The 7504-nt window shown below is 47.8% G+C and overlaps 1 long non-coding RNA gene across 1 annotated transcript; it reads left to right on the top strand.

The window, feature by feature from the left end:
• Positions 1-1504: 1504 nt before the first annotated feature.
• Positions 1505-4854, top strand: LOC146491924 (uncharacterized). Its single transcript, XR_014872190.1, has 2 exons — positions 1505-2437; positions 4239-4854. It is a non-coding gene; the product is annotated as an uncharacterized LOC146491924 (long non-coding RNA).
• The last annotated feature ends 2650 nt before the right edge of the window (positions 4855-7504 follow it).

Below are 7504 nucleotides of genomic sequence, written 5' to 3'. Positions count from 1 at the left end.
ACTCTTGTTTTAGAGGGTTGACGGAGGTTTAAAAGTATTATAAATTATTTAAGAACGGTGGTTAGAGTCCACTAGGAGGTGCATTGCCTGGAGGTTACGCTCCCTCCTGGCCGCGTACTCGCGAACTTGACCTGTCGGCGAACAGGGTTAGTTCAGTTTGGCTTGACTGTGGGGTATGGGCATCCTGGAATAAGCTAGGAGTTAGAGTCTCCTTACCATGTTGAATGGTATCTGCGCTTTTTTGGACACTCTAAATTGAGTTAGGGATTTTAGAGATGAGGCCAGATACAGTTAGAGTCTGATACTGGTTAATTGATTACAAAAAAGTTGAACTTTCTTCGGTTGGACCCGTCATCTTAAATTTGTCAAAATTGTGTAGGCGCTAAAACTTTCAGGCCTGAGAGTGATTGTAAATATAAGACGTCTTTGTAAAATAAGATAGAGAGTTGATTGTGAAACGAGGCTGTGTGTGACGACAGTGCGCTGCAGCGCTGCGAGCTATTTTTTGGTTGTGCATGAACATGCAAATGAGGTGGCTGCTGTGAAGCGCACAGAGGACGTTCATTTCTTGTTTAGCGTGTGATTGAGTGTTATAATTATGATTTGCAAGTATTGTTAAAGCCCTGTAAATAACATGCTGGTTTTGTTTATCATGATAATATAAATGAGTTTTGAATTATTGCTGTGAATATATGATTAATGACTGTGGTTGGCATATTTCTCTTGGGCTGCATGGCTGAAAATTGGAAAGTTCCAAATGCTTTTGATTCAAGCAAGTTATATATGATTTTATAAGAGTGTGAGCGTCTTTTTCTTTCAGCCTGAAACCACAGACAAATATGCTTGATGAACCCAGTTGCTTTTTGGTGATAATATAAGGTATAGTGCATTTAAGTCGGAGTTATTGTAGTGTATGCTGAGGGTAGGTGAGTGTTTATAATTCGGATCAAATTGTGGCGAACTAATCTGAGACAAAATCTAAGGGTATTTAGAAAACCACATATTTATTCTTTAGGAGAATTTTAATCAATAATACCTTCGGGTAAAATTGTTAAAAGGATATGAGCTGTCTTGATACAGAGAAAGTGGAGTTTGTCACCCTAAAAAGGATGGAATGATGCTCTACCTCTGTGTTCAAGTCTAGACATAAGTTTTAAGCACATATGAGCCACTAATAAGCGTGACATAATTGATAACGAACAAATAAACAAATAAACAAATAAACAAATTAATATATATATATATATATATATATATATATATATATATATTTGCTGAATAACTTAAACAGAAGTAAATCAATGAGCACCCAATAAAGTGGACTTGTGAAAAGTGAGAAATTGATTTACATTTACATACTCACTTTAAAGAAAAAATCCCGCTTGATATTGATAAATTCCCGTTCATATACTGTTACATAAAAATCTAATAATGTTGCGATCAGCGTCTTGTCACATTGAAATTACAGAGATAGAGGGAATTCTGGAAGTGAATTGTGACTGTTACGCACAGACAGAGGAAGGAGAGGCACCTTATGAGGTGTCAGTATGTTCAGAAATAGAGCTGGACGACTTAGATCAATATGTCAATCGTTGTTTTTTTTTATTTCAAGGTGTGATGGAACTAGCCTTACAGGTGGATGACCCCGAGTATGAAGTCACAGAGGCGGCTGTGTTTGTTCTTTGCATGATAGAATCTGTAGAAACCGGTATTGATTTTAGTATGCTTTCTTAAAAACTTGTGGAGTCATTTGTGGAGACGTCCCGAAGTAATAAATGACTTAGAAGGAGACAATTGTGTTTTCAAGATTGTATGGCTGACATTATTTGTTTGTGACTGTGTGCTTGAGATGGTTAAAGTTGTCTGGAATAAATGAGACTAAGCGGAGTTTGATTGTTTAGTGCTGAAATAAAAGAAGTGAAATGGTGAACTCTTGAGGAGTTTGGCTTTGACTGGTTCATCACTCTCCCACCTGTTAAAATAGCATGGTGTTTATTTATCATTATGTGATGTTGATAGCGCCTTGACGCAGGTTTTGTGGTGACTTGGTGCGGTGTCAATGTGTTAAACTGTGTGGCTGTAGCGCGCATAAAGGACAGCACACAATGCGTTTGGTTTTATTAAATTAAATGGGAGAGTGAAACATTATGATTGAGTGTGAACATTAATAAAACCACGGTCAAATCTCTGACGCACAGGGTCAACTGTGTGTGTCACCGAGCAGGTCAGGAGGAGAATGTGACCGCTGGAGTGGTGAGACTAATTCTGAGAACTCTCAAGGAGACGTAGCGGTCATGGGGTAGCGGTCATGGCCAAGTGGGGGCTCTGTTGGCTCTTAGGTGATGGTTTCCTCGTGGCTGCATGCAGCGGGGCTAGGGGAGGGTCTGTGCTGACGGACGGGGGTTACTGACCTGGTAGCCTGGCTGCCCCTGGGTGGGTCCGGGACGGGCGTGAGGTTCTGGGGGCGCTCCGGCTCTGGCCTGGGGCCCTGGCCGGGCCTCGGGGGCTTGGGTCCTGGTTGGTGTGTTGCCGGGGTTGTGGGCGGGTGGGTGTATGGGGGCCCAGCCCTGGTGCGGGGTGCCGCTGGTGCGTCGAGCCACCTGGGGGGCTCTTCAACTGGTGGGGGGGGGGGGGGGGGGGTTGTCACATCTTACAGGAGCTTTCCTCTCTTCAGGAACTCTCTCTGCAAGAGGGGGAGATACAGGAGAGGTGGAGGAAGATCTCAGCCTGGGCGTCTATTGTCTTATGTAGTCTGGAAGATGAGTGGATGATGGGGTGGGTGCAGTTTTCTCTGTGGTGGGGTCAGGTGGGCTGTCCCGGGCTCTGTGGGGCCGGGCAGCACCGCTGCACTGGGCCCCGGTTCGGATGGGCCTGGGCCCCCTTTCCCTGGCAGGTCGCGGAGTATGGGGGTGCCTACTGGGGTCAGCGGGGGAGCTGGCCCCAGGGAGGGGTCACTTGCCCCTCCCTTCCTTCCCTCCCCATCTCCAGCTGCCTCCCTCTTCCCGCTCCACCACAACCACCCACACATGCAGGGCCTTGGAGTAGGGGTGTGTCACCAGGGTGCAGAGGAGGTAACCCCCCCCCCCCCCCCCTTCTGGCTGCCTCTGCCTCAATTTTATCCCACAACTTAGACATTCACATTACTCACACTCTCATTACACATACATATAGGATCTTTAGGGTGGGCACGCTACACGGAATCCAAATTACCATCAGGGTGTACACCTCACCCCTGGCGTCGTTGCCCACCTCTCGATTTTAAATACACGTAGACATTGAGGGCTAGCAGGAGGGGCTATGCGCTTACCTGCTGCTCTCTGGCAGGTAGCTCCATGCCCTCCTGGGTTTTAAATGCACCTTAGAACACACATACATCAACTCTACAATGAGCGGGTGGAGGGAGGTTAGGAGTCTTCTCTCACCCCCCGTTCTCTGCGACCTGCTGGAGCGGGGGGGCTAGGAGGAGGAGTTGGCCGTCCGACTGGGGTCTGGAGTGTGGGGCCTCCCTGCTGCTGCGGAGTCGGGAAAAGGGTAGCACCACCTGGGTCTGGGTGCAGTTGCCCCCTCCAGGGGCAAGGGTACCTAGAACCGGTTTGTAGAGTACGCTTGGGGAGTGTGATTGTGTACAGCATCTCTTTATGTCTGTCTCCACGTTGGTTGAGTGTGGAGTAAGTGCATATGAGAGCATGAGGGTGGGAATGGATGTTTGTATCTGTGTGTGCCTGTATGTCTGTGTCTATATGTCAGGTTGGGTATCAGACGCCACCTCTCTGTGGACATCTCAGGCCCTCCAAGGTTTGGAGGCCTATCTCCCCCCACCACTTCCCCTGCTGGGGGCGGACTCCCTCAGACATCGGTGCGTTGGTGGTTCTTTGTGTCCGGGGATGGGCGTCCGGGTACACACCGGCTCACTCCTTGGCTTATTGGGGCCTGGAGCCTGGGGCTCGCTCGGGCTACTTCAGAGGTGGGGTGCCCCCGGCCTCTTGGCCTGGGGCTCGGTCACTCTGGCACAGCTGGCTGCCGGCGGAGCTCACGGGCACGTCACTGCAACCCCCCCTGGCTTCTGCTCCGTGGCTGCTGAATGACCCCTCATCTGGGACTCTCCTCAGCTCTTTCTGGGACAGTGGCTCAGCTGCCCCTCTGTTGGTCTTCCTTGGTCTCTTGTGTTCTGGGGGCCTCTGGATGTCTGGAGTTTGGATCTCCTCCATATCTGCTTCATGCCCTGGAGGATGGGGCAGTGGCCCCCCACACCCTCTAGCAGATCATTACATGAAGGAACCTTTTAAAAAACAAGCGCGTCCATGCTCACAGGTGTACACACGGGTGCTCACACACACAAACTACACCCTTTTTGGCTCCTACCTCAAAGCACACTGTGCTGTCAATCTTACGTGCTGCACAATAATGTTTAATATTTAGTATTTACTGTCATATTCCCATAGATCATTGTGATGTTGTTTATTCTATTACGCTCATTTTCTTCTGCTTGTTTTCTTTTTTCTTTCTCAACAGGTGATCCAGGTGATCGATATATGTTTTTTTGTTTGTTTGTTTCTTCCTGCTTATTCTGTTGGTTTTTGTTTTTTGCCCTTCTCCCCCGTCCCTCTTCTCAACTGTTTTTCTTTCCCTCTTTCTTTCTCCCTTTTCTTTCCCCCAGTCAAGTCTGTCCCGTATTCAGCAAGTGAAAATAAAATAAATAATAAAAGGTGAATCAAATGGACCATTACGGCAAAGCTGGGATGGTCAATTTGGTAAAGAAAATCTGTTGGGCATCTTTCTTCGCCTTTAGACAATAATTCTGATGGCAAAAGAGCCAAACGGGACAGGCAAAAAAAAAAAAGAAAAAAAAGGAGACGTAGCGGGGTGACCCAGGAGGAGGAGTCGAGTAACGTCACTGACAGGGAGGGTAAGCCTGTGTTTCAGGAAAATGGCAAACAGCTCAAGTGCGACATCTAGTGGGTCTAGGGGCTTTAGGCCTCCGAAGGAGCAGCTACAACAGCTTGAAAAAGCCATTCGCTTGGCTTCCCCTGGATCATCAAAAATAGCGGAGAAAGAATGCAAAACGATGGGGAGGTAAAGAAAATTATTGCCTCCCAACAGAAAGGGCTGGAGGAGAAAATAGCCCTAAATATCGTGTTCAAAGCGGAAGGAGAGAGATGTGAGCAGAAACTGGAACAACTGGAAAAGGAAACAGAGGGACGTTTAGTTAACTGGAAAGCCAAAAAACAAATCAAGAAACTAAAGGAAACTCATGCAAAGTGCTGTAAATGGCTGTTCTTGTAGAATGGAGCATCATCCTGGATGATGGAGGATGTCATGGAGGAAACAGGAAACATGGGAAATGTAATGGAGTCATTGAAACAGCTGAAGGAGGAAAATAAAAAGAGCCAAATGAAGGATTTAATGACAAAGCCAGAAGATGCTAACAGATATTCCACACCAAAATTATATCCTTGGGCCGCAGTATCACCTAGTGCCCCATCACAATCATACATCATGCCTGTGATGACTCTTGGTGGGGGACAAGTTCATGGCCCAGGTGGACAAACTGGAGTGGTTCTTGGAGGAATAGCGGACGTTGAATATACCAGCCCGCCTATAGTTCGCCCCAAAGAAGGGAAAATGACAGTTAAATGTCAGTCCCAAAGTGGGGGAGGGAGAATGATAGCCTCAGCTGCAGATGAAGGCTTAACCTCGCCTCCCCGCTCACTTTGCAAAGAAACAATGTCAGGCCCTGAAGTATTAATGGAGGAACCGCCAAGTCACAGTGGACATACTAAACAGACCCCTAAAATGGAGGACACAATGTCACCTGAGGATGGAAGTGAACGGTCAACCTTTCAGGAGTTGCCAACACCAGCAAGAGAAGGGCAGACCCAAACCAGTAGGTCAGAGAGACCTGACACAACGGCTAAGGATGGAAGCTGGAGAGGAGAAGTCTATGGTCGGATGCATGAAAACCCAAATGCACTACTGGAAGTAATAAAAACGCTAAATGACGTTAAGAAAAAACTGAGCAAAGATATGCGGAGGAGAATGAAGATGGTGCGACTTCATCAGAAGAGGAGAATGATGAGGAAAAAGACAGAGTAGCTGAGTCAGAGCCAGATGTAGGCAGAAATTTGAGATCGAGATGTGGCTGAACAGAAATAAGAAGGCCCATGTTTCAAACCTCAAAAGGAAAGGGATATTTGACCTGCTATAAAAAAGTGGCCTTAGAGCCAGGAGCTGCTGGCCCTAAGTATAATTTCCCTTTAATAGCAGGCCAAAAAAACAAACCACTGTATCGCCCATATAAAATAAGAGATTTGGAAGCATTGGTTAAACAACTTCCACCTATAACTGAGGGAGAAGCGAGTTGGTTAAGAACACTAAGTAGATTGACCGAAGGCCAGGAACTTGCCATTGGCGATTTCCGCGCTATTGCCGACCACTGTATGCTTGGTGGTGGGCTAGCCGATGTAGAGGCTATAGCCCACACAACCCGGTATGCAAATGATCTGCCATACCATGAAGTGCAATGTGCCTTATCTGACGCAGTCCGTGAGAAGTACCCAACCCCTAATACTGGAGCTATACCTAAAATAATTTGGGACCCCCAACACACACCTAGGGAGTTTTTAGCAAAAGCTAAAGAGCAGTGGTTGTCAGAAACAGGTATCCATCCAGGTAATGAAGGCGAGCATCGGGCGTGGTTCCGTTCTGCGGTGCTGGCAGGGCTGCCCAATCAAGTAAAAGTAGACTTAGAGAAAAATCCAGATTTTGCTGTAGCAGACTCTGTGCAGTGGGAAAGACACGTAACTCATCGCTTGCAGCAGGAACAGGATACCGTGAACAGACAAAAAAAAGAGTTGGAGGAGGCACAGGCGTCCTTGGTTAAGTTACAGCTGACAGAAGCAAAAAACAAAGTTGGAGAGAAAAAGAAGGAGGAAAAGGAGAACGCAAAGAAAATAATGATAGCTGGGCCCCAGCCTGGTCCCGTGCCTGAATGGCCAGAGGGAGATCCGGGTCTGTGCCCTGATGACTGAATTGGGGGACCGGTGGTCCGCAAAGAGGGCGTGGTGGATCAGTGAGGGGAGTGCAAAGAGCTCGTGGAACAGGGAATCCCACTAACATGCCTTGGAATGCCTGTTGGAGATGTGGAGCAGAGGGACACTGGAGTAGAGAGTGTCCAGAATTTATTCAACGCTATCCAAGGCGAGGCTACCGACCCCAGGCACGTGGAGCTCCGAGAGGGAGAAATGGGTACAGGGGAGCACACCAAGCCCCAAACCCAAGTGCAGCGCCAGTCGCTCAGTACCCAGTGGCCGACTGGGGCTGGGAGCAGGAGCAGTACTGAGGGAGCCCGGAGAGACCAAACAGCATGGGGATGGCAGACCCTATGCTGTCAATGACCGTGGAAGGGACAGAATTGCCCTTTCTAGTGGACACTGGAGCAACATATTCCACATTGAGAGCAACACCAGACTGTGCTACACTTTCCTATCACACAGTTAATGTGGTG

This window comes from Neolamprologus multifasciatus, chromosome 23, assembly GCF_963576455.1.
Source record: "Neolamprologus multifasciatus chromosome 23, fNeoMul1.2, whole genome shotgun sequence".
NCBI lineage: Eukaryota > Metazoa > Chordata > Actinopteri > Cichliformes > Cichlidae > Neolamprologus > Neolamprologus multifasciatus.
The sequence above is the reverse complement of the archived record's forward strand: the minus strand, read 5'-3'. Positions and strand labels throughout refer to the sequence as shown.